The 27,720-nt window shown below is 43.6% G+C and overlaps 1 protein-coding gene across 3 annotated transcripts in view; it reads right to left on the reverse strand.

The window, feature by feature from the left end:
• Positions 1 to 27,720, reverse strand: part of LOC115107867 (double-stranded RNA-specific editase 1-like) — a 200,672-nt gene that overhangs the window by 151,282 nt on the left and 21,670 nt on the right. For 2 of the 3 annotated variants that reach the window (XM_029631599.2, XM_029631580.2), the window contains exon 2: positions 3,672 to 3,747. The gene's annotated coding sequence lies outside the window, so the exon portion shown is untranslated. Of the gene's footprint in view, positions 1 to 3,671; positions 3,748 to 5,705; positions 5,858 to 27,720 lie in introns of all 3 variants that reach the window. The other variant, XM_065011767.1, reaches the window with a different exon arrangement.

Below are 27,720 nucleotides of genomic sequence, written 5' to 3' on the forward strand. Positions count from 1 at the left end.
GTGCCTTCAGAAAGCATTCATACCCCTGAATACTTTCTGAAGGCACAGTACACGAGTCGGAGTCACTAGGGCTTATCCTGCTCTTCCTCTACTTAAGTAGAGCGCCTGAAAACCTATTTAGTGGGAATTGGCTCCATTTGGGCTGATAAAATGGCTCGCTGGAAGAGAGTGTTCAGCTGAAGTCGGAAGTACATGACACAAGTCACTTTTCCAACAATTGTTTACAGACAGATTATTTCACTTATAATTCACTGCATCACATTTCCAGTGGGTCAGAAGTTAACAAACACTAAGTTGACTGTGCTTGGAAAATTCCAGAAAATTAGGTCATGGCTTTAGAAGCTTCTGATAGGCTAACTTGACATCATTTGACTCAATTGGATGAGCACCTGTGGATTTATTTCAAGGCCTACCTTCAAACCCAGTGCCTCTTCGCTTGACATCATGGGAAAATCTAAAGAAATCAGCCAAGACCTCAAAGTACATTGGAGACCTCCACACGTCTGATTCATCATTGGGAGCAATTTCCAAAACGCCTGAAAGTACAACATTCATCTGTACAAACAATAGTACGCAAGAATAAACACCATGGGACCACGCAGCCGACATACCACTCAGGAAGGAGACGGGTTCTGTCTCCTAGAGATGAACGTACTTTGGTGCGAAAAGTGCAAATCAATCCCAGAACAACAGCAGAGGACCTTGTGAAGATGCTGGAGGAAACAGGTGCAAAAGTATCTATATTCACAGTAAAAACAAGTCCTATATCGACATGACTTGAAAGGCCGTTCAGCAAGGAAATACCAATGCTACAAAACTGCCATAAAAAAAGCCAGACCACGGTTTGCAACTGCACACGGGTAAAAATATTGTACTTTTTGAAGTAATGTCCTCATCTGATGAAACAAAAATAGAACTGTTTGGCCATAATGACCATTGTTATGTTTGGAGGAAAAAGGGGGAGGCTTGCAAGCCGAAGAACACCATCCCAACTGTGAAGCAAGGAGGTGGCAGCATCATGTTGTAGGGGTGGCTTTGCTGCAGGAGGGACTGGTGCACTTCACAAAACAGATGGCATCATGAGGATGGAAAACATCTCAAGACATCAGTCAGGAAGTTAAAGTTGTGGCAAAATGGCTTAAGAACAAAAAAGTCAAGGTATTGGAGTGGCCATCACAAAGCCCTGACCTCAATCCCATAGAACATTTATGGGCAGAACTGAAAAGCTTGTGTGAGCAAGGAGGCCTACAAACCTGACTCAGTTACACAAGCTCTGTCAGGAGGAATGGGCCAAAATTCACACAACTTATTGTGGGAAGCTTGTGGAAGGCTACCCGAAACATTTGACCCAAGTTAAACAATTTAAAAGGCAATGCTACCAAATACTAATTGAGTGTATGTAAACTTCTGACCCACTGGGAATGTGACGAAATAAATAAAATCACTCTACTATTATTCTGACACTTAAAATAAAGTGGTGGTCCTAAATGACCAAAGACAGGGAATTTTTACTAGGATTAAATGTCAGGAATTGTGAAACTGAGTTTAAATGTATTTGGCTAACATGTATGTAAACTTCCGACAAACTGTATGTATGTGGGCATGTGTATCTGGGCAGTGAAAGTTCAAGTGTCATATGAAAGCATGGACACACACACACACACACACAACAGAGCCCAAGGTGAGATGGTCTATGTCTTAACGATTCTCCCTGCAGGCTGCCTACAGATTAACACATCTTTTCCACTGTCATAACTGAAATATCACTGCAAGACATCTTAGACTATAGTGAAGATTCAGTAAATAATAATTTTAAAAAACCAAGAACTCATTTAAATAGAAGCGGTCCCATCAAGAATAGCCTTGCATTTTTCATCTTCCTGGCCATCTGACAGTGCACACCTGGGCAGAGCAGTATGCCCAGGCAGACAGCACACTGTGGGTGGATGCATGTTCAAAAATGGCTAGACCGTGACTCAATCCTGTCGGTGGGTCTCGGTTTGTCAATAAACAATGCCTGTCGGTTTGCCTGCCTATACGCCGGTCTCAGTCGGTCTGTCTACTATGACTGCTCTCCACAATAGTATCTCCGTCAGCATTTGCCAGTATCCTGTACCCAGTCTGCTGTGCTTGCCTGTGGCGGCACTCATTGACTCACTGTGTTGACTGGTTCAGTGTGTTGACACTATTTTGCCAACGCTGCAGTAAATAATCCTTACTGTAACGGAGGTGAAGAGGGGGAGACAGAGGACATCACAGGCAATTTGCCTGCCAGGATGAACATCAGCATTGTAACTGTCACACCCCCCTCCCTGGCAATTTCCCTAAAAACCATGCGTCGCCACTAATGGAATTCAGCATGACCGGTGCTGACACTGACGTGTGTGTGTGTGTGTGTCCAGTACACTGCCAATTATATGTGTGGATCAGGCTCCCCTGGAGCCCTATATTAGCGTGTGCAGATCGAATGAGAGAGGCAACGGCAAGAGAGGAGAGCGCCCAGGTTTCCAGCCAGCAGAGCTCCTGAGGGAGTAAATTTGCCTGCACAACAGAACGACAGTCTCAGCGCGTCAATGCTGCCAGCTTAACGCAGTCACTTCAACACCGCCAGGCACTGCTGCCCGTGCCACAGCCTCGGAGAGCTGCTGAACAGACCGGGCATTCAGTCAGTGCTCCACTCCGCCGTACTGCATGGCATCCCCCAGAGAGCGCTCAGACAGCTCAGGACCAAGTTGGGGGGGCCTTACACAATGCAAAAAAAAAAACGGAGAAAAAAAAACAGAATTTCCAAAAAGGGAATCGGATCCTTTAGGAGCCAGCATAGTGCACAACAAATCAGCCTTAAATCACCCGAACTTGGTTTGGATTTCCACCAGGGGGGAGAAAAATAAGAATCCCAGACCCCCTGCTATTTGGGCTGTTCAAACATATAAACTGGGTAGAATTGTTATATTCTAAAACCTGAGAGAATACATCAAAAAGTCTCTGTGTGCCAGATGACGCAGGTTACAACCATTTGGTGTAACGCACACTGCTGTTTTATGATACGGAGCTCATAGTTGCGGTGGTCATATGGGCAACCTTAATTATTAATGTGTCGGGCATCGGAAACGCAACCCGGGTTGGTTGTCGTGTCACTTTCAATAAGGCAGCCTTAAAGCTATTGGGTTACCCAACACAGGGATATGATATTCATATGGTCTGCCTTTTTACATATTCATGGATTTAACTGTTGAAGGGACTGGGTCTTGTTGCTGAGTTGAAGATTGGCACCAAGAGGACACAATCATCAATGTCAAGCCATGTCACTCAAAGGCCTACCCAGGTCTCATACTGAACAAACCCTAGCAGCTAGTCATACTTTATTTGAAAACAAATAAACTGCAGCTGCTCCAATTGATCTACAAGCTTAAAGTCTGTCAGGCACAAGTTGGGTAAGGACGAACAATCTGAAAAGTCAGAGAAATCTAAATCCCACAATGTCGGAAGTCGGACTCCACAGGTCAGCCTTAGAGTAGTGACAGCGACCTTAACCAATGAACAGTCCAAAAAGCCTGAATTGTCTGTGGAGCATTCTAGAATACCAGTGTGCTGGAGTTTTTTTCAAATGCTGATTATAGAGAGTCACGAATCACGTAAAGGTGTGGTGAACTACACTCTTTTCAACTTACTGCGTCTCTGGGTGGTCAGTGGCGTGATGCAGCTCTTTGCCAAAGTTTCAATGTCCTATGAGCAGGTGTCAGAGCTCTGAAAAGAGAGAGAATATCAGTATTATAATAATATTGTTCTTTGTGTAAAACAGAGAAGTCAGCCAAGCTACACTGAACAAAATTATAAAACGCAACATGTAAAGTTTATTTTCGGTCTGTAATAAAAAACCTTTTGTGGGGGAAAACTCATTCTGATTGGCTGGGCCTGGCTCCCCAGTGTGTGGCTGCACCCCTGCACAGTCATGCGAAATCCATAGATTAGGGCCTAATTTTTTTATTTTGACTGACTGATTTCCTTATATGAACTGTAACTCAGTAAAAATAATTGAAATTGTTGCAGATTGCGTTTATATTTTTGTTCAGTATAGATAACAATACTAAACCTAAATGGGAAGTGTCCGAATTTCCTTAGACACCCATGCCAAGTGGAGAAGTATCCACTTACCCAGATACTCCGACCCTCAGCCCAGCGGTGTGAAACACATGACCGCCAACAAATCAAAAGTTAAAAGACATCACAAAATGTGTCTGCCAAACATCAAACTGTGTGGTAGTCCATATTTGTAAGGCTCAAGGAAACTGGCAGAGGGGTCAGACGGCCCCCTCCCAACCAATTGCATTAGGCGATCCAATTATAGGAGCATTAAGTAGAAGTCTCACCCGAGGCAACAAAAAAAAAGGGGGGAAAAAGTGGCAAGATGACTCCTTTTGACACGGGCTACCTTAGCTTCGGAGTAAATTCGATCCCTGGCATCTGAGCAAACTTGACCTGAAAGCTTTCTGTGTAATAAGGCAGTGCCCAGTGCAGGTGGCAAGACTGGCATAGGTGATGGGCATGCCAGCTGGAATGTCAGTCTGCACGATGATACAGGTCAGGACCATTACAGTAAAAACTGCAAGTAAGCAAATCAGATATCACATGGCCATTTGTCCTTGAGTGACAACATTTTTTATTTTATTTTATTTTAACCTTTATTTAACTAGGCAAGTCAGTTAAGAACAAATTCTTATTTTCAATGACAGCCTAGGAACAGTGGGTTAACTTCCTGTTCAGGGGCAGAACGGCAGATTTGTACCTTGTCAGCTCAGGGGTTTGAACTTGCAACCTTCCGCTTACTAGACCAACACTCTAACCACTAGGCTACCCTGCCCCAACATTGACCCGATACTGGTTGGTCGTGTCAAAGGAAACCCGACGGCCATTCGACACTTAGAAAATGAAGATGGCTGGACAAAGCATTCCAAACAATATTTGAGCAGATGGATTCAACTCAAAGTATGCAATATAACGTGGATGTAACATTGGTACGAAGGGAAAGAGGAAAATTACTTCATTAGTGTTCATTAAATTTGAATGAAAGCAAAAACTGCTTGTTAGCAATGATGGGGAGTGACAATTATTTGATTTTTTACAGAGCGAAGTGATTTCCACTTAGCTTGAAGTAAAAAATAAATACAATTAAAAGCACTGTGCCGCCCTTAAGTGAGCTGTTCAGCCAACCAAAAGAGGCTAGTGTGGGGTGAGTGGTGCAATCCATACGGCTGCTGCACGTGGCATATGGTCAAGTTGGGTCTGAAGCAGCCACTCTCCATGCATCATGTATTATCACGGCCCATATGTGCGGAAGAGATGGAGAAGGGCATCAGTATTCCAGGCCCTCACCAAAGTGCTCTTCCTCTCCCTGAGCCCCCATAATCACAGCCAAGACAGGGGGGGGGGGGGGGGGGGGGATTTCTCCTACAAGGCGGGGGTCGCCTTCGCGCCTTATCGCACCGGCCTATCTGCTAGTTCAGGCTAGGGTCCTTTTTTCTCAATTTCCACCTGACTGACATGCCCAAAGTAAACTGCCTGTTACTAAGGCCCTGAAGCCAGGATATGCATATAATTGGTACCATTAGATAGAAAACACTTTGAAGTTTGTAGACATTTTTAAATAATGTATGAGACTATAACAAAATAGATATAGTAGGAGAAAATCCAAAAGAAAAACTAACCAGAATGTTTTTTTGTTTTTGTGAGAGCCCATGCTCTTACAATTGAAAGTTTTGGGGCATATCCAAATCCAGCTCCCAGATTGCAATTCCTATGGCTTCCACTAGATGTCAACAGTCTTTGTTCAAGGTTTCAGGCTGGTTTCTTCCAAAGCCTATTGTAAAAACAGACAGTGCAGTTATATTAACAAGAATTTAAGCTTTTAACCGATATAAGACACTTGTATGTTCCTAAATACTTAATATCCATAACTTTTATGATTATTTATTTGAATTGCGTGCCCTCCAGTTCCACCGGAAGTCACTAGCGGGACGCCTAGCCTTGAGATTGGTGGTGAACAAACTCTTGTCCTCCGTTTAATGCTGGCACACCAAAAGCTACTCCAGATGTTGACAACTCGATGTGATACCACAGGGGTCGTCATCAGGCCACTGGGGTCCTAAAAATCGTGACGAGCTTAAAAAGTTTGTCATGGGGACGTTGTTGCATAATGAAAAAGGTTGCGACATTGGTTTCATGGTAATCGCAACAATCCGACACGACATGTAGTTAACCGTAAATGTCATTCAAGCAGAATTTTAAAACAAAATTAAACACTGCATGGTTATGGATCTGTTATGACATAGGACGGCTTGTTTTTATTTCTGGCATGGTAAGCGCAGCCCTGTGCTACGTATCTCCATTCATAATAAGAGGGAAATGGGGAGCAAAAGCTACAGATGTTGGCAATCACATAGGATGGCATCATCCTGGCTTTAAAACACAGCCTAGAAAATAGAGCAGCACATCCTGTCAAACACTGAGACCAGGCAGCCAGTGAAGTGACAGTTAAATTGAGCAAGTCCCCAGACGCATCCACGTCACGCAAGCAAAAACAGATGCAAGACAGTGACTGAAGCTAAATTAGGCATCTTAGCCCACTGTTGATTATGACATAAATATCCACTCAAGCACCCACACAAACCCACTGCGCGCACACGCGCACTACAATGCCAGAATTTAAACTCCCTAAGGGATAGGGTAATTAGGGCCGGGATGATACCGGCGTCACGATACTTGTTAGTATCATGGCAAGGAAACAAAACAAAGCAGATTTAACTTCTTTAGGAAAAACAGCCCTAATGTTGGAAACAAATCATTATGTTGTCGTCCTGAGTCACATTTCGTTTCCAAGCTATAGCACACAATATTTTACAACTGTTTTTTTTTGTTTTTTTATGGACCAAAGAGTTAGGTCTGCTTTGTGTTTTCATTTTTGCCAATGGAAAACAAAAATAAATTGTGATACTGGTATCGTCACAACCCTAATGATAATGCTTATCTGCATTACCACAATGCAAGATGTATAGGTAGGCCTATACAACCGTACCCACTTTCACAGCCACAAACCGTCTCCAACCCCTCGATTAAAGCCTTCATCTTCTCAGCATGTTTCCAAGCTATTGTCAAGGGGGCAAAAAAGTGCCCCGATGAAGATTAGGGGCATGTTACAAGGGGTGTGGATTAAAGAACAGAGAAACTCTAGAGGGGTGTTTTTGGACACCAGAGTTCAACTATGGCAACAACACTTAGTGACAGTGAAGAATCTCCCACAGACTGCACAGCAATGTCAAAAATGGAGATGCTATGGGATGCAAGCACTTCTGTAGCCTGGGTGACAATCCTGTTTCTGATCGCCAAGTTGGTATGGTTTTGCAAATGCAACAATGTAGAGTTGTGAAATCCAGAAACAGACAGGTAAACCAACCGGGCTACCCATCTTGTGACCAAGTTTAAAATGACCCCTTGATGCAGTCGGAGGGAGAGACTGCTGCCAACATCCCTACTGATTTGACTTTCTGTAACAAAGGATAGCCTACCTTTAATGCTCTAAAGAACATCAAGGAAACAAAATATTACACTTACAGCAAAATGATCTCCGTGCATTTGACTAGGCATAAGCAGGAAGGCAGAAAACCAATGACCACCCCCCCACAGTTTTCCAACACTTGAACCCACAGTAGCAGCATAGGTCATGTGTTTTGTGGTTAGTGCCGACACCATTTTCACCTGTCCGCTAAAAAAAAAACATATCTGCAGACCCCATAAAAACAGACACTCAAACAGCGAGTGGTTTTCCCCTACGCCTACAGCGCTGGTTTTGCGTTCTTGCAAACTTAATCCACCAAGTCCATTTTGTGAAGGCAAACGGTGAAATACGCCCATCTAGATAGAGGAAAACTGCAAGCAGTTAAATGTTGGGCCTGTAAATGTTCATGCGAAAACTGCTTAGATTGGAAAGCATCCGATGAGATTTCCACTTTTACGAACTGCTTGGATTCAGAAGAGGAACAAGGGGTGTTGGAGTACCAAGTGTATTTGTTAGTGGAGCGGAACCGAAAGTGATCAGAACAGTTTCGACACAGACGTAATTATCCCCATTCCCTTGAGTCTGCCAAAAATGTAGGCTGGATGGATTCCCATCGTTGGATTTCCCTACGACTCAGACAAACTCTTAAAATGCTCTCGCTTGCTTGCATTGATACGGTTACTGCATAGGACGGCGGGAAAAAATTTACCACTATTTGCTCATCCTCCGGCCTCGAAAGAACCCCATTAAATATACATTAGACGATACAAAAAAAAGGTTGATTATCTCCCTCCGTGTGGCTTCATCTCCCTGGGCCATGGGCCAGGAGGCACTGTATGCAATAAGCAGACTGTTGCCTCGTCAAGCAAGAAACACAGTTAAAACATCACAGGTCTAATGAGGGTAGAGCAGCAGCGTCAGCAGTACTCAACGAGACTGCAGCAACCTCTTGCTAGAGCCAAGAAGCCCTCACTCCTCCACTGTTCACATGGGCAGTATAAAGAAAGAAAAAAAAAGAGGCTGTTCTAGCCCTGCAAAGCAGCAATATGCTCTAAGTGCTAGAGACACGCAACACAAGTATTTAGTTGCTTCGATTGCTGCAGAGAGCTGGACAATAACGAACCACATGAACGTCCCTGGCCCATTTCAAACCCAGTTGAGCAGCGCTTTGCACACCAAAGTCAAATGTTCGTATTTCGCAAGACTGAAAATGCGTTGGGGCCTGCGCTGACAAGGTAAAAAATCTGTCATTCTGCCCCTGAACAAGGCAGTTAACCCACTGTTCCTTCCAAGGCAGTCATTGTAAATAAGAATTTGTTTTTAACTGACTTGCCTAGTTGAATTAAGGTAAAAAATTTAAAAAAGAAATACTACTGCAAATAAACCATAAGGGGCATATAAAGGACGCAAAACGGTCAATCTCACCCAATGAAACCGCTTTGTTCCCCACATCAAAGAGCTCCTATTGGCTTGAATGACAGTGTGTGATAGTCTCCCCAGGACACCAATCTCCCATCGCTACCATTATTATCTCGCAAACAGACCCAACATCATTCATTATGAATGACGAGCCAGGGGCAACGCAGGTCAGGGCTCTTTGCTCATTCAACGAGTGCTGGGAAACGGTCAGAAAGGCCAAGGAGGAAAAGGGCAAAGGAGGGTGAGAGAATGGGCGCCGCTAGGGCTGCATAATATGGCCACTTAAAACGTTTTAACCTCTGGCAGTTCACTGCTTACCTTTGTACCATTGGCCATTTGAACTGCTTAAATTTCAATAAAAACTGGGGGGGGGGGTTGGGGGAGTCCTAAAACTTTTGACCGGTAGAGCGTGTGCGCACCCATCCACCAACAACAAAAAAAGGTCAAAACTGTATGCTCTCTGACAACAGGTTGATTCAGTTATCCCACATCCTCTCAGGCCTCAGGGTTGTTCTCGCTCTTCCTGCCCTGGATCCCAGGTGTAAACAAAGCTACGGTCTAAAACCTGGGACCAATCTATTTGTTCCAACAGGGCTAACGTAGCGATTGAGGGGGAACTGTCAGTGCAGGGTTTGAACCAGACACCTTGTGGTTACGGGGAACGCGCACTACCACCTGTGCCATAAAAAGGTCAGGCCTCTTGGCAGATGCAGCAGTACACTCATAAAAAAAGGGAGGGTCAGGCTACAGTGAGATAACCATGGGATGGTGAGGAGGATTTTGAACTAGGAAGATGGAGGAAAAACAAATGCAAATTCTAACAGTGATTATAAGATTATGATAAAAACGCAGTTGTCACCGTTTATATAACGATGACGATAAAGATAAGCGTGAGAGTCAAATCAAAAAGACACTGACACCGATTAGACAAAATCTAAGTGATGATAACATTGAAAGGATAAGATGATGCTGTCGCGTAATTCTTTAATCATCATCATTCACTTTGAATCATGATACTGAGGACAACCATGACTCTGATGCAACAGGCTGTGTAAGCGGATGATATTTTGCCCGCGCTAACAACGTTCAGAAGCTCAAACTCGGTTATGAAATTCCACACGCAATTGTCATTCTTCTACCATAATGCTGTTGAGCCATCTCGTTCTGTACACACACATGTAACGGATGTGAAACGCTAGCTTAGTTAGCGGTAGTGCGCTAAATAGCGTTTCAATCGGTGACGTCACTTGCTCGGAGACCTTGAAGTTGTGGTTCCCCTTGCTCTGCAAGGGCCGTGGCTTTTGTGGAGCGATGGGTAACGATGCTTCGTGGGTGACTGTTGTTGATGTGTGCAGAGGGTCCCTGGTTCGAGCCCGGGTATGGGCGAGGGGACGGTTTAAAGTTATACTGTTACACACACACACACGCACGCACACGAAGGGAGGAGAGCACCACAAATCACCATACATCAAAAATAAAAAGCCCTCTTCCTGGAGAGTTGTGTTTCATGTCATCTTCTTGGCGGTGAATCACAAGGCTAACAAGCCCGGGCAGGTGCATCAGTCTCTGGTGCAGAGAGAGAGAGGGAGGGAGGAAGTCGTGACTTAAGATTCACTCGAACCAGATTAACACTGACGGAAAAAAATAACAGCTTCTACCATGACCTGTGACAGACAGCAGGTGAGATATACCCTCAAATTACAAACGAGAGAGATATGAAATATATAGGGAGTGAGAGCGAGGGAGAGACGCAGAGAGCAGTATAATTTTTATTGCAGAGAGATTAGGCTCTGTGTGGTCTCGCAACACAAAACACGTTTCTTTAGATTCCAGTCAAACAATAGTAACAAAATGACATAGAACAAAAGATTTAAAAAAGATAAGAAAATGATCATAAAGGAGAACGACTATGACAGGGTGGTTTAGAAAAGGGAGGGGGGGGTATGGGACAGCTAGGGGGAGGAGAGTCGGAACGCAGCAGGCCACTGCGGAGGAAAACAGTGCTTGTGTAATGCATTCAAAATTGTCCCACCTTCCAACTGGGATTGGAGGCTGCTACTGCAGTGGAAGTGGCCGGGAGAGAGAGAGAGAGAGAGAGAGTGAGAGTCTTTGACAGCACAAGCGGCTATGACCCACAGAGAGACAGGGGGGAAAAAACAAAGAGAGAGCTGGAGAGAGGAATAGGGAAAGAGATTAAGCAAGCGAGACCGTGAGAGCACAAGGGAAAGATGACCCTCACAGATGTAACATTCAACTCCCTTTGCGCACACACAAAAAACACCCAGCCAAGGTGGTCCCTTATGCCTCATCAGGATAATGCAGTGTGTGTGTGTGTGTGTGTTGGGGGGAGGGAGCGACTCTAGAGCAGGGAGCACCAGCTCCCTCGCTGAGAGATTGTCCGGCCAGGGAGGATTCATTCCCCAGCAGGGTCAGTGAGTACCAAGCAGCATGGCATCCACTCACTCGCTGACCTACTATACTCCATATCACTGCATGTGCGTGCACATTTTCTGTCCGAATAATTGGACTTAAGGGTCAATATATTTGTATAGGGTCTATACATTTAAAAAGCTTACAGAAAGGTTTTGGTGTGGAACCAAAGAAAGTGCACATTGTGTGTGTGTGTGTGTCATTATGTTATGCATAATGTGGGTGTGTGTGTGGCACAAATGCGATTGCGTCCATTTTAGTTTGTGCGACTGTCTTTCTTGGACACACTGTTATTGCTCCACACACTTATAGCTTCTGTTCAAGCCCTCCAAAAACAGTTCCACTTGTTTAACTCGGCCAAACCCATCCAGCTGTCCATCAAATAGTCGAGAGCTGTCCAACGGCTCGGCCCCGTTTAAAAAGCCCCGTCTGCTCCAGGAACACCATCTCTTTTTCACACGTCAACATGACCGGATTGATCGCTATAAAAACACGGAATAAAATGTTGATCTACTGGCCCTGGGGTAAAAAATAAAATAATGTGACCACTGTAAAATACTCTCAGGTGGCTGTGGAGTGGACACGGACCTCTCACTGTTAACTGATCATAGAGTGGAAGGTGAGGTCATTGCAAAATCGATTAGAAGAACGTTTTTAATAAATACCCTGGGTAGAGTGCAGATTTTTGCTCCTGCCCAGCACAAACACCCGACTCACCTAATCAAGTGCTCGACCGTTTGCAGATCATTTGTGCTACGATTAGTGCTGGGTTGGAACAAAAACAGAAATGCCTGATTTAGATAAGAATTCAGACCCTTTACTGTGAGACTCAAAATTGAGCTCAGGTGCATCCTGTTTCCATTGGTCATTATGAGATGTTTCTACAACTTGACTGGAGTCCACCTGTGGTAAATTCAATTGATTGGACTTGGAAAGGCACGCACCTGTCTACATAAGGTCTTACAGTTGACAGAGCATGTCAGAGCAAAAACCAAGCCATGGGGTGAAAAGGAATTGTCCGTAGAGCTCCGAGACAGGAATGTGTGGAGCCACAGATCTGAGGAAAGGTAGCAAAAAAAATGCCTGCTGCATTGAAGGTCCCCAAAAAACAGTGGCCTCCGTCATTCTTAAATGGAAGAAGCTTAGAACCACCAAGACTCTTCCTAGAGCTGGCTGCCCAGACAAACTGAGCAATAGGGGGAGAAAGGCCTTGATGATCAGGGAGGTGACCAAGACCTGAAATTCCAATCTGACAAAGCTCGAGAATATCTGCAGAGAAAAAAAAAGTGAGAAACTCCCCAAATACAGGTGTGCTAAGCTTGTAGCGTCATACCGAAGACGCGAGGCTGTAATCGCAAAAGGTGCTTCAACAAAGTACTGCGTAAAAGGTATGAATACTTATGTAAAATGTGATACTTCCAGCATTTCTATAAACCTGTTTTTGCATTATCATTATAGGGTATTGTTTGTACGTCAATTTCATAATAAGGATGTAACGTAACAAAATGTGGGAAAAGTCAAGGGATATAACACTTTCCGAATGCACTGGATGATAGACATTTTCACAATCTAAAAGTCGTATTCCTATTAACTTCCAGTGTCGAGTTTATCACGGTGCTACGCCATACCGGACAGATTTCGGCCTGTTTGAACGCCAATTACTCAGATACACATGAAATGACCCAGGAAATCGATAGAACATCACTCAGAGGTGTATAAAAACAATACAACATACAAAAAGGGTGAACCTTTCCTTTCAGAACAGAACCAGGCAAAGAGAAGGGAAACTCCAATGTGGTGCAGGGTATGCAGGAGGAGCCTAGTGCTTTTAAAACTCGCTACTTTTATTTTTATGTACCAACGTGGCCCCACCCTGGCATTGCTTGTAAACCAAAACCCATAAACAACGCCCAATGTCCTTAAAAACAGACCTCCATCAAACAGGCAATGTTGTACAGCACGGCTCTCCCATAGCACAACTCCAATTAGACGAAAGGAGGCAGATCGGAGGGTCGGAGGAGAGAAAAAAGGCACAAGACAGAAAAAAGAGGACGCATGAGTGACCAAGAGAGGAGATAGTGAGAAGATGGTACTGGAATACCCGAGGACAGATGTATCTGCGTGCGTGTATGCGTGTATTCGCAGTTAGACAAAGGGATAAGTCTCAAAGCGAGTATAATGCAGTGGCCGGCCATTCCTGAGGTGTCACCCCCTTCCCCACTCTTTCTTCTCCATTGGATGTGCCTCCATCTTAATCTTCCCCTGGCTGTCTACCTCATTCCTGCGCATCGAAGGAGGAAGGCCGAGAGGACACACTTAGCCATTCATCCACATCCATTAATTCATTCAGTCGGAGGACAAATAATTCCCCTTTTCATTGGGTCTCTACAGCTATCAGAACCTATTACATTTCAGTATAGGTCTTCTTCACTAGTTGATATCGATGCGGGGTTGACGTCAGAATACAAGGGACCATTGTGCTGTAGAACAACGAGGCAGAAATGTGTTAATGGTCCAGCCCCACTCCAAGCCATTCAGGAGACAAATTGTAATTCTATTTGAGCATGGGGGGTCTTAACGTGAATTGAGTGGATTCCATTTTTGTGAACTAATTCCAACGGTCAGTGGGTTGTGTGTCCATTTCCGTTACTATTTTATGAACTATCCACACCTAACAAGTCAAGTGATTGTGTATGAGAAAGTGAATGTGTTAGAACAAACAAAGACAGTGAACATTCATGAAACCACCCTGTTGCAACAACAAAACCAAGTGAGGCAATATATTGGGCAATAAAGAATATTTAAGATGGGAAAAAAAACAGAAGTTTGAGACACACTTGCCATGTTTATTCGACAAACCTTTTGGCCCAAGTTAATTGTTCAACTTAATAAGCAATAAATCCTTTTGGGATAACAAAACAAAATGCTAATGTAGTGGGCAAAGACCGGAATCTGACATGTTTCTTTATCAATATGTAGTTATCTACATTGAATCGAATGGCAGAGAGGTATGGCTATAGGACTACAGCCCAGAACATATATAGTCCCCATGTAAACAATATAGTTCAAACCGCGGAAATACTCAAACCCTGCCTTTAATAAACTAATATGTGATAGTGTGTACATCACATACATGCAGTAAGAGTGAGTGAGTGAGTGAGTGAGTAGGTTTACCAGCAACCAAATCTTGTGGGGTGATTAGATATGGCTTAAGCAGATTTGTTATCGCGTGACTGATCAACTCATTATTGGTCGAGAGAGAAGAAGAAAAAAAAACAGGACTCCTTCTCATACATATTGATAGAGCGAGAGCTAGATATTGAGCGAGAGAGCAAGAGCGACACACAGATACCAATTAATATCAATTAGCAAACGTGCAGAGACCTGAAGGAGGTAGCCAACATGACACAATTAGATGGTTTGACGGCGGCAGACAAAGAATTGCTACGGAGCCAGCAATCAAAGGCCGCATCAGTTTGTGTGACAGCGTCATCATCGTCATCACACACACACTAACCATGAGTCTTCGCTCATTGGGTAGCTAACTCGCCTCCAAGTCACTTCCTCTCTGCCACAAAGTCACGGAACGTTAGCGGAAATGAACCGTGTGCTTTCATGGCCTGTGTTTGACTTGGCCATCCACTAACAACATGAAAGTGACAGGAAAGGACCTGGCTTTAAAACAAAAGTGATTACTACTTTATCAAATATAAAGTTGAAGTCCGAAGTTTACATACACTTTAGGTTGGAGTCATTAAAACTCATTTTTCAACCACTCCACATATTCCTTGTTAACAAACTATAGGTTTTGTATGACCACAAGATTCAACAACAGACAAACTGTACAAGTTCGACAGACATGTGACTAACAGAAATGGGATAATGTGTCCCTGAACAAAGGGGAGGGGCGTCAAAATCTAAAGTAACAGTATCTGCAGTGCATCTCCTCCTCAGGGACCGCAACAGATTTGTCAGTTATTGCGGTGAGAGGTTACCCCACTCTTCCACCAAGGCACCTGCAAGTTCCCGAACATTTCTGGGGTGAGTGGTCCTAGCCCTCATCCTCCAATCCAAGCGGTCTCAGATGTGCTCAATGGGATTGAGAGCCGGGCTCGTTGATGGCCATGGCAGAACACTGACATTCCGGTCTTGAAAGGAAATCAGCCAAAGCTTGGTCGCAAATGGGTCTTCCAAACAGACAATGACCCCAAGCATACTCCCAAAGTTGTGGCAAAATGGCTTAAGGACAACAAAGTCAAGGTATTGGAGTTGTAACGGTTTTCTAATGGAGAAGGAGAGTCGGACCAAACTGCAGCGTGTAGATTTCGATCCATGTTTAATAAAACAACGTAACACGAATCAAAATATAAACTCAACAAAACAATAAACGTAATGAAAACCGAAACAGCCCAAACTGGTGCAAACTAACACAAACTCAGGACATCAAGACACTAAGGACAATCACCCACAATACAACCAAAGAATATGGCTGCCTAAATATGGTTCCCAATCAGAGACAACGGTAAACACCTGCCTCTGATTGAGAACCACTTCAGACAGCCATAGACTCTCCTAGAACACCCCACTAAGCTACAATCCCACTATACATACACACCAAAATCCCAAGACAAAACACACCACAATACAAAAACTCTATGCCACACCCTGGCCTGACCCAATACATGAAGAAAACACAAAATACTTAGACCAGGGCGTGACAGGAGTGTCCATCGCAAAGCCCTGACCTCAGTCCGATAGAAAATTTGTGGGCAGAACTGAAAAAGCGTGTGCGAGGTAAGAGGCCTACAAACCTGACTCAGTTACACCAGCTATGTCATGAGAAATGGGCCAAAATTCACACAATGTATTGTGGGAAGCTTGTGGAAGGCTAAATGAAACATGTGACCCAAGTTAAACTATTTAAAAGGCAATGCTACCAAATACGAATAGAGTGTATGTAAACTTCTGACCCACTGGGAATGTGATGAAAAAAGGAAAAGCTGAAATAAACAATTCTCTCTACTATTATGCTGACATTTCACATTCTTAAAATAAAGTGGTGATCCTAACTGACCTAAAACAAGGAATTTCTACTTGGATTAAATGTCAGGAATTGTGAAAAACTGAGTTTATATGTATTTGGCTAAGGTGTATGTAAACTTCAGACTTCAACTGTAGATGTTCACATGTTTGACTTACAAATAGAGGTTTCTGCATTTGTCTACTGATTGGACAAAACTTAGAGCTACTTTACCGTCACCACTGTGTCTCAGGCGTCCTCCTCTGTGTGAAGCCTTCTTTCCTCCGACTACTCAGCCAACAGGGTTAGAAAATGAAGCAAAGGACAAACATTTTGCGATGGAAAAATAAAGAAGTCAACTTAATTGCGGAACGCCACCTCCAGTTAGCGAGAGGCCCCTAAAAGCGTGATCACTCATCAACTTTAATGATTCTGGGAGTTGTGATTCAAAGTGAAACCCCTTTCCATCAAAATGTCAGACCAGGTGAAGTGACCCACAACAGAAGTCCAGTCTGAATTCCACTGCCAAGCATTGGGCGCAGATAGTCAGCCGTGATTTGGAGAGTTGGGTACATCTGGGTATTCTACTCTAAGCAGCCAAATATCTGTGAGGGGACACAACACCCCCCCCCTGCCCCCCCGCAAATAAACATGGGATATTTTTTTTGTTGCTTGAACATAAAAGCATCCAGAGGCTTTTCTGACTGGTAGCCAGTTTGTTGGACCTCAGCAGTGACGGGGGTAGAAGATGGGGGGGGGGGGGGGGAATCACAAGCATTGTACCCTTCTTGCATATGGACCCTTTCCACTAGTGTTGCTAAACACATTCAGTTTCAGATCTGCCAAGACACATGAGATTAGTTTGATGTATGTGCTTGAGAGTCCTCCCCCCCCTTCCTCCTTCTCAAAGTGACTTGAATTGATCTGACAATAGTCAGAGAGAGGCTCTCTGGAGAGGTCAGTGTTCTCAGTCGTGGAACTCAACCCCAAGAGGAATAATTTGGACCATGTGCATACACAAAAACGCACAGATAAACACCCCCACCCCCCAAATATACCTATACACACTAAACTGTCACACAAGTTTGCCACAGGCCAGATTACGACCTATCATCTCCTACATCTCAGTACTGAACCATGGGTGAAATGTGTCACTCCATCACTGACTGAAATAGAGAATTAAAACTAAAAACACAGCCCAGCAGTGACCTGGCAATCCACAACATCCCTGCAGTGGAGAGGAAACAAAAGCGGAATTAATTAGGGTTTGCACTGGGAGCAAAAACAACAGTGGAATTTGATTCTCTTCAATTTGCATCATTCCACGTTTTAATGTATATGGTTTTTCATTGCTATTACGTTTATGGGGGGGAAACACAAAATCACTTCAATAAAATCTTTCTAAATGCACCGAATTGAAAGCCACAGCTAGCTAATTAGATATTAACTCTGTGGTGACACGGAAAGCAAAGCAGGGAGACTAAAGCAAAATAAAAACATTTAGTAATGGAGTTGTACAGCTGTACTACAAACATTATGCTGCTTTAGATAGGATAATATGCTAGTGTGTTCAAAATTGAAGTATTACTGTAATGCATAATGCTGTATTGTAATGTTCTGTTTGTCTGTAGCATTAATCCCATGTAAAAAGGTATTGATGATGCATTTAATGCAGCACAACAATGGGACACATACAGCACCTTCAGAAAGTATTCACACCCCTGGACTTTCTCCACATTTTGTTGTGTTTACAGCTGGAATTTAAAATGTATTCAATGGAGATTATGTCACTGGCCTACACACACTGTCAAAGTGGAATAATGTCTCTAGAAATGTTAAATGTAATTAAAATTGTCTTGAGTCATGAAACAGCTTTGTTATGTCAAGCCTAAATCATTTCAGTAGTACGAATGTGCTTATCAAGTCACACAAGTGTTTAACACGATTGTTGGATCACTACCTCATCTCTGTACCCCACACATTCAGATAATTGTAAGGTCCCTCAGTCGAGCAGTGAATTTCAAAACAAGATACAACCACAAAGACCAGGGAGGTTTTCCAAGGCCTCACAAATAAGGGCACGTATTGGTAGATGGAGGGAAAAAAAGCAGACATTGAATATCCCTTTGAACATGGTGAAGTCATTACACTTTGGACGGTGTATCAATCACCTAGTTACAAAAAAAAGATAGGCGTTCTTCCCAATTTATTTGCCGGAGAGGAAGGGAAGTGCTCAGGGATTTCACCATGAAGCGAATGGTGACTTTAAAAAACAGTTACATGGCTGTGATAGGAGGAAACTGAGGACGGATCAACATTTTAGTTACTAACCTAAATTACAGTGAAAAGAAGGAAGTCCGCACAGAATTAAAAAATATCTGAAAACATGCTAAATAAATTGATAACAAAAAAAATTGTCCTGAATAGAAAGCGTTATGTTTGGGGCAAATAAAACAGTACCACTTCCTATTGTCAAGCACGGTGGTGGCTGCATCATGTTAGGGTATGCTTGTCATCGGCAAGGACTAGGGAGTTCTTTTGGGATGAAAAGAATAACGGAATAAAGCTAAGTCCAGGCAAAACCCTAAAGGAAAACCTGGTATAGTCTGCTTTCCAACAGACACTGGGAGACAAATGCACCTTTCAGCAGGACAATAACCTAAAAACACAAGGCCAAATCTATACTGGAGTTGCTTAACAAGACGACGTTGAACGTCCCCGAGTGGCCTAGTTACAGTTTGACTTAAAAGCGACTTGAAAATCTGTGGCAAGACTTGAAAATGTCTGTTGTGAAATCTGCGAATGTATTGTAAATGTTTGAAAATAGTACAAACTGCCTTAATTTTGCTGTACCCCAGGAAGAGTAGCTGCTGCCAAAGGAAAGCCATAATAAATACAAATAAGTCGAGGGGTATGAATACTTTGAAGGCACTGTACATGCTATGTAGTATGATACTTTCAGAGCTGCAGGGTGTGGGCCATGTACAGCAGTCGGAGGCTGTTGGTGGCCTGTGCCATTGCTGCAGCAGGTCTCCGATCGAGAAGAGCAAGGCTCATGATCTCCTTCCAGACACTGTCGTTCCCCATTATCCTCAGCGTGGGCATCACCAACAGGTCAGATGCCCTGCAGACCAGAACGGATGAGCTCCATTATAAGCATGTCTCAAGTCATGTTAAATTTACATTCTAACATCTACTATAGGAGGTTCCGTTCAGGCTCGCCATATGAGTTATTCAAACAAAGCAGGCAACTGGCAATATCACATTCACAACTGCACAATACTCAAAGCACAGCTGTAAATTGTAATTGATCTGTGTGTAAGCAGATCTGTGGAGTGCACTGTATGGCCCAGCGGGGCGAGCTCGACTGTGTACGGCACCATAAAGAGGCCTGCAGCTGGTTTCCGACAAGGAGTGCGCTTCCAGGTGGAAACAGAGCCTCACGAATAGCAGGTGTTGCAGGTCAGAATCGCAGCTCGCTGATAAAATAACCTCCACAAGATGAGGGCTGAGAGAGTCAGACAAGTTCAAGTAATCCATTTTGAAAAGGTAATGGCCCCAGACTTTTCTGTTCCTTAACCCCCAAAACTCCAGAGAGTTTAGATGTGTGCATATCGAGTGCCTTCAGCAATCTACACACAATACCGCAGAATGACAAAGTGAAGAGGTTTGCAAATGTATTACAAATAAAAATCAGAAATACCTTATCTATGAGACCTCGAAATTGAGCTCAGGTGCATCCCGTTATCATTGATCATCCTTGACATATTTCTTCAACTTGATTGGTGTCAATCTGTGGTTAATTCAATTGATTGGACATAATTTGGTACGGCACACCTGTCCATATAAAAAAGGTCCCACAGTTGACCGTGCATGGTTAGAGCAAAAACCAAGCCATGAGGTTGAAGGAATTGTCCATAGAGCTCCGAGACAGGATTGTGTCAAGGCACAGATCTGGGGAAGGGGACCAAAATAATGTCTGCAGCATTGAAGGTCCCCAATAACGGCGTGGCCTCCAGCACTCTTAAATGGAATAGGTTTGGAACCACCAAGACTCTTCCTAGAGCTGGCCGCCCAGCCAAACTGAGCAATCGGAGGAGAAGGGGCTTGGTCAGGGAGGAGACCAAGAACCCGATGGTCACTCTGACAGAGCTCTAGAGTTCCTCTGTGGAGATGGGAGAACCTTCCAGAAGGACAACAGTCTCTGCAGCACTCCACCAATCAGGTCTTTATGGTAGAGTGGCCAGACAGAAGCCAATCCTCAGTATAAAAAGCACATGGCAGCCCACTTGGAGTGTGCCAAAAGCCACCTAAAGACTCTCAGACCATGAGAAACAAGATTCTCTGAGCTGATGAAACCAAGAATGAACTCTGATCTGAATGCCATGCATCACAGCTGGGGTAAATCTGGCACCATCCCTATGGTGAAGCATTGTGGTGACAGCATCATTCTGTGGGTATGTTTTACAGCAGCATGTACTGGGAGACTAGTCAGGATCAAGGCAAAGATTAACAGAGCAAAGTACAGAGAGACCCTTGATGAAAACCTGCTCCAAGTGCTCAGGACCTCAGACTGGGGTGAATGATCACCTTCCAACAGGACAACGACCCTAAGCACACAGCCAAGAAAACGCAGGAGTGCCTTCGGGACAAGTCTCTGAATGGCCTTGATTGGCCCAGCCAGAACCCGGACTTGAACCCAATCGAATGTCTCCGGAGAGACCTGAAAATAGCTCTGCAGTGACACTCCCCATCCAACCTGACAGAGCTTGAGTGCATCTGCAGAGAAGAATGAGAGAATCTCCCCAAATGCAGATGTGCTTGTACCGTCACACAATTGTTATAATTTATTTAAAATAAACTGCTTTTGCCTTGTCATTATGGGGGTATTGTGTTTAGATTGAGGGGGGGAAAAAATGTAAATTCATACTTTTTAGAATAAGGCTATAACCTAACTAAATGTGGAAAAAGTCAACGGGTCTGAATGCTTTCCAAAGGCACTGTAGATGGATAATAAAATTTACTAAATCTGTCCATATGTAAGAGCCTACTCCCAAAGTCTTTAAAAAAATTATAAACCGCCAAAGTTTCACTTCGCAACCGTTTTAGCTAGGACCTCAAATAGGAGCAATGTCAAAAAAGATAAGACCGATAACTGTAAGCGATGCACACTGAAGTGAGCCCCCTTCAGTCGCCAGGGGTTTTAGTTTAAGCCTGGCTAATGGCCCAAGCAGCCTGAGCAAGTCACAGCCCTGGACAAAAGGAGAGGATCGGCTTGGTATCAACTCCATTCTCTTAAACCCAAGGAAACAAGAGGAGTCAGGGATTACACCGGATAAATCACTCCACCGGAACACCCAGCCACGGCCCAGTAACACTGCTTCTGTGCTAATGCCAAATATTTTACGTCGCTCAGAGGTTAATTGGAGACTTTGTGTGGGAGAGATGGGATTGGGTGTCTGAGTAACACTTGGATAGTATAAGGCAAATACTGTTATTCTTGTCTGCCTGTAAGTCTTAAAATAGGAAATCAAAATGCAGTTTTGTCGTAATAGTGATGTAACAACGTCTGTGGCGCCAGCTATGCCCGTGGTATGCCTGCTTCTAGTCCGAGTGGCAGTCGTCAAGGCTAAGCACGTAGTGTTGAGTCGGCTAAACTTTGATCATTGAGATAGTAAATGAATGATAGAAAATGAAAGAGACTGGGTGTTATGTTAATGGTTCTCAGAAGTTAATGGTTCTCTGAAGACAGATGGCTTCGGAATGTGTTGGGGGGGGGGGTGAGAGGAGAGCAACGTGTGAAACAGGGGAGACTGACGGACATCTGTAGATTAGATGGAGGGGTTGAGGTCAGGATGTGAGGACAGATTATTTTAAAGGTGTAATAAAAGTTTGTTATCCGGTTATCCTCTCTATTAGCTTCCTGTGGAGCCATAAACTGTAAGGATTAGAGAAGGAGGAGTGTTTTAAGTAGGAGGTATATAACTGATGTGAGAAATGTTGTGCTGTCTGATTACAGCTGTACAGAACCTTTGGGAAGAATTCAACTTGGTTAAAGCTTCTCTAGTGTCCGTGGGTTATTTACTCTGAAAAATAAGAACCTAACAGTAGTCAGTGGCAAACGACCCAAACAGCTCTCGGTGTGTGCATATAAACACACTCGGCGTTCGTATGACACCAGGGAGAGCTCATTTCTCGGCTAACTATCAGCACTTTCGCTGCATCTTTGTCTCGAGCTTGGGGACTAACGCATCACCCTTTTATTTACCCACCACAGTGAGCACTGAATTATAACGCCGTAGCCAGCGCCACGGTTGCCTTTCATCTGCAGCGGTCTCGAGAGGCGTGTATGCTGTAGCTCACCCAGAGAGGAGAGATGCAATCTACCTGTGTGGAAAAAGCGAATGCTTCATCAAAGCAATGGACCTTCTCACTTGCTGGTTGGCTGATCCAGTCTAGTGTTTAGATGGACTAGGTCAATGTCCATGAGGGAGAATCCTATTTTTCACTCGCTGTCCTATCCATCACTTTTTGTGTACTGACGCATGTTGCAAGTGTGCATCTTCTCAGAAGGACACGAGACGATATGAAATGACACTAGCCAGTTTAAACTGCATAAGTGTGGAGAGACATAATTACGAGGGTGGGGGAGCAAGCGTGAGATGGAGTGCCATGGTGAGGAGGGATGTAAAGTTGGAGAAAAGAGCGAGCGAGCGCTCGGCTTTAGCAAAGCACCAGCACTGCGCATCTGTCATCAAGATCAAAAAGGCTCATTTTTTTTTTACTTGCAGGGCCTTTTGTGCTGCCTTCTCTCTGCTGAGGAGTCACAGCAACAACAAAAAAAGCAAAAATCCCTCTGCCAGAGAAATCAATCACTTCAAAACTCTGGGAGGCCTAAATTTGGTACGAGATTAAAAACAAGCTTTCGAGTGAACTGTTCAACTTTTATGGAAGCGAGTTGGATACCTGTACAGTCCACCAACAATCACAACAATAGTGGTTGAATCAATATGGCGTGTGGGCTATTGGATAACAATTCCATGTGGAAAAAGGGTACCGCGTTCACATTAAATCTTTGGGGTTGCGTCGGTGTGCAGCAAGAAAGAAAAACAGCCTTTGAAAGTGTAGCTTTCTATTCCGCTAACCAATACCTCCAGGAGACACTTTACAGTCCAGTCGGAAAGTATGGAGACCCTTCCCTTTTTCCACGTTGTTATGTTGCAGCCTTACTAAAGAAAATCATTAAAATACCTGTTTTCCCCTCATCAATCTACACACAATACCCTATAATGACAAAGCGGAAAGACACGTTTTTTGAAATGTCCGAAAATGGTATTAAATACAAAGAACATATAACTTATTTGCATAACTATTCAGACCCTTTCCTATGAAACTCGAAATTGAGCTCGGATGCATGCCATTTCCATTAATCATCCTTGAGTTGTTTCTAAAAATTTGGAGTCCACCGGTTGTGCATTCAATTGATTGGACATTATTTGGAAGGGGCAAAAAAGTATTTAGTCAGCCACCAAGTTCTCCCACTTAAAAAGATGAGGCCTGTAATTTTCATCATAGGTACACTTCAACTATGACAGACAAAATGAGAAAAAAAATCCAGAAAATCACATTGTAGGATTTTTAATTTATTTATTTGCAAATTATCCTTGAGTGGGCCATCCAGAGCCCGGACTTGAACCCGATCGAACGTCTCTGGAGAGACCTGAGAATAGCTGTGCCGCAACGCTCCCCATCCAACCTGACAGCGCTTGAGAGGATCTACAGAGAAGAATGGGAGAAACTGGCTAAATACAAAAGTGTGCCAAGCTTGTACCGTCATAACCAAGAAGACTCGAGGCTCAAATCGATACCAAAAGGTGATTCAACAAAGAACTGAGTAAAGGGTTTGAATACTTATGTAAATGTGATGTTTTTTTAAAGTGCATTTGCAAATATTGCCATACAGTCAGTGTGGTGTTGGAGATGATATTCCCTTTTGACATTGCTATTTCCTTTGAGTGTTTGCTGAGGCATTCGTGTTCTTCCCATGGCGAGTTGGCCTTCTCTTGAACTGAAACTAAGCCATGTGATGGACACATGGAGAAAGGACTTCAAGCCTAAGGTAATAGTAATTCCTCAAAGCACCGAGCTCACATTTACTGTGAAATGCTGGTCATCCGATACAGAATAGGTCAAGAGGAGAAACATTCACCCAAAGTCACAATGAGAGCTGTCCGTAAATCTCGCTCACCACACAGTGCCAATGTAATGTCACCGTGGCTCTAGGCCTTTCCGAAGAGCAGGGAGGGGGACAACGCAGACGTCAGATGAGACATGCACTTAGCCATCGGGGCGAGGTCGGAGTTTGCAAGTGTGCACACTAAGCCATTGTGCGTCAGACAGACAACTTTTTTTTTTAAAAGGTCATCTGCCCCTTCAAACCAACTTCTCTGGTTTTAAATGTCCTATGTGCCACCGATGAGAGTCAGAAACATTCATTCTAGTGTCAAAATTGGACGACAAAGTGTAAATAGGAAGAGGTTTGTCATAAATTCATAAAGTCTCGTCCAGGTAAGTGAGTTGGTCATGAGTTACTGGAGGGTTGGGTATGGATCACGATCATGCCCAGTGCCCACTAACGAGAGAAGCAGCAGTGCTTTTTGCGCTCCATAAGCTGCCCATGCTCTTTCCAATCATAGCAGCCAAAACCTCCGGACAGGGAGACAGACCTGCCCAATATGCAGCGCCTCAGACTTGCTCACATAAGACAACAAGTTGCCAATGTTATGTTGAAATAACCCTTGGCCCTAAGCCCTTCATGAAGTGACCACTTGCAGCTGTGTTTGACAGTGTCAATCGCATGAGCCTGCCACTTTTTGGGGTACAAACAAATTTGAGACGATAAGAACGCACTTTATCCCAACCAACTGCAACTTGTGAATATTCCTAAACCCATTTATGAGCATCTTGTGAACCCTGCAGCCTATTTTTAATAGGATTCCTTATGAAATACTGCCAGACAGCTGGTAATAGATGTTGAGAAAGTTCTAATAAAACTACAATGGCACCGAATCACAAGTGTTGCCACTCGCCAGCGACTTGATAAGTAGATTGTGGCCTGGCTGCTCAATGTGCATGCTAGCTACTACTTGTTAGATTTATTGACAGAGAACTTGGCTAGGTAGGAAGTGATTTTGGGCACTGATATACAGCATGTAGCTTTGCGCTTCATTTATGATAGTTTGCCAGCTTGCCGATGAAGTTGTAGACATATTATTGTTCTCAGAAATCAGTCCTGAGCGCACAGCCAGACTTTGACTCGATAGACTGCATGTAGTGCACTGACTAGTTGAATGCACTTTTTTTTTTTACTTAGTGCACCAAACACTTCAGCTGGATGTAAATTTGTGCGACTAAGAACTCATCTGTAAAAATGACAGATTTCATGATTCATCTTACATTAATTCTGATCATTTTAAGGGAGTGGCCATGTTGTTGCGCCGGTGACAAAGGATTAAACATATTTTAAAATTAACTTCAATTTCATTGAATATAGCTATGATTCCCCCTTTATATATTAGTGTAATGAAGTGAAAGAAGTTGGCAGATTATCATCAATGATTTACCAACATCTGTAACAAGCTGTCCAGTGTAGGAAATCCTCATTGGTACCCTAGTTTATAGAAAGAGCCATAAGCAGTAGTAGTACTGACCCTGAGAGACCCCCAGTAGGTCTTCATCCCTACTGATGCTGCTGCATTACACCACAGTCTATTTCGTGAGTAGTCTGATATCCTGTTTGAAGTCACTGGCATTAAAAAAAAAAAAATAATAATAATAATAATAAAAAATTAGGACAACGTCCAGCTACAATAAAAAGAGTTAGCCTGCACTCTACATTATTAGTTGTTGCATTTCGTCAAGAAAATAAATAAAACTACCTCAAGTGAATTGGTGGATATATTCACATATTTCAGTCTCTGCATTGTTTGTTTATTCACTCTCGATTCTAGATTCTTATTTTTTTAAAGGCTCGGAGGTGGATTATATATATTTTTAAAGAAACAGTGGGGGTCTGAAGCTGTATGGTCAGCCTAGCAATGAGCAAAGCTCTCGCTGCGCTACGACAGTGAATCATAAGAGGAGCCATTTGGCTTTGGATCATGACTCGCTAATCCCAAACAGCTAACTGTTACTGAAACTGAGGCACCCGGACGGTCAAACCCCTGGCAAAGTGCGTTATCCTGTCATTTGAAGGCAATCACACCTTCCTCGGCTTAACCAATTATTAGATATACTAATTTACCAGGGGTTTCCCTTTACATTGAGGGATGTGGTGCGTGTATGTCCAATGTGAAGGTTACTGTGGAAGCCTCGTCGTCTCCACCTTTACTCCCCAATGCCCTTTCTGTTCAATTGCGACACCGTCTATCTAGGCCATCGGGTTCTGTTGGGGTAGAGCGGTAATCAACTCTCCTCATTAAGTGCCTTTTATATGATGTGCTTTGTATTCTGACACAAATCCTTAAAAACATGCACACGGTACCTTGCCCTTTAACTGGACAGAGCACAGAGAGCTGAAAGAAAGGGCTAATACTGCTCTGATCAACTGTCCTTGTCAAGAGTGATGAGGAACCTGACGGAAGCATACAGTTTGCATCTGTAAAATGCTGTAGGCCTAATTCAGAGAGCGATTCACTTCGTTGTGACAAAACTGCATAATGTTAAAACCGTATTACACTTAGTAGAATGAACTGTAATGTAGGAACTACATCAGGTTGCGTGAACGGCACATGGACGATAAGTAACGGCGTGCTTGTGACAATGCCGTCTAAATTGCCCTAGAGGAGATTTAATAGAGTCGTATTGTACTGTATTCAAACACACATTGCTGGCTAAAACAAAAACGCAAAACAACCATACCTACAAGCGAAAAAAACATTAGCGCCTTTGGTTGGAATCTATCAGCTCTTCAATTAAAAAAAAAAAATGTCCTAATAGAAAGCCCAGCACTGCAGATCACACGTTACAAAGTGTAAGATCAGTGAAAGGTGCTAAAATATTGCATTCTCCTCCAGTGCTGCAAAGTAGTAACTTTAAAACACCACTAGATCTGCGACAAAGAAGCCGTTGTCCAGAGAGTCAAGCTTCGAGGCCCCGGTGGTGAAAATGGAGGGGATGGGTTGTTTGGTCTCCATGAATTTGACGCTCATTTAGCACCTTTCAATGATCTCTAGCTACGGCCAGTGCCGATTCGCCATCGCGTTAGGCTTGTTCAAATAAAAGCCCATTGTGCCTCCCG

This window comes from Oncorhynchus nerka, linkage group LG3 (genome assembly GCF_034236695.1).
Source record: "Oncorhynchus nerka isolate Pitt River linkage group LG3, Oner_Uvic_2.0, whole genome shotgun sequence".
In the NCBI taxonomy this organism is placed as follows: Eukaryota; Metazoa; Chordata; class Actinopteri; order Salmoniformes; family Salmonidae; genus Oncorhynchus; species Oncorhynchus nerka.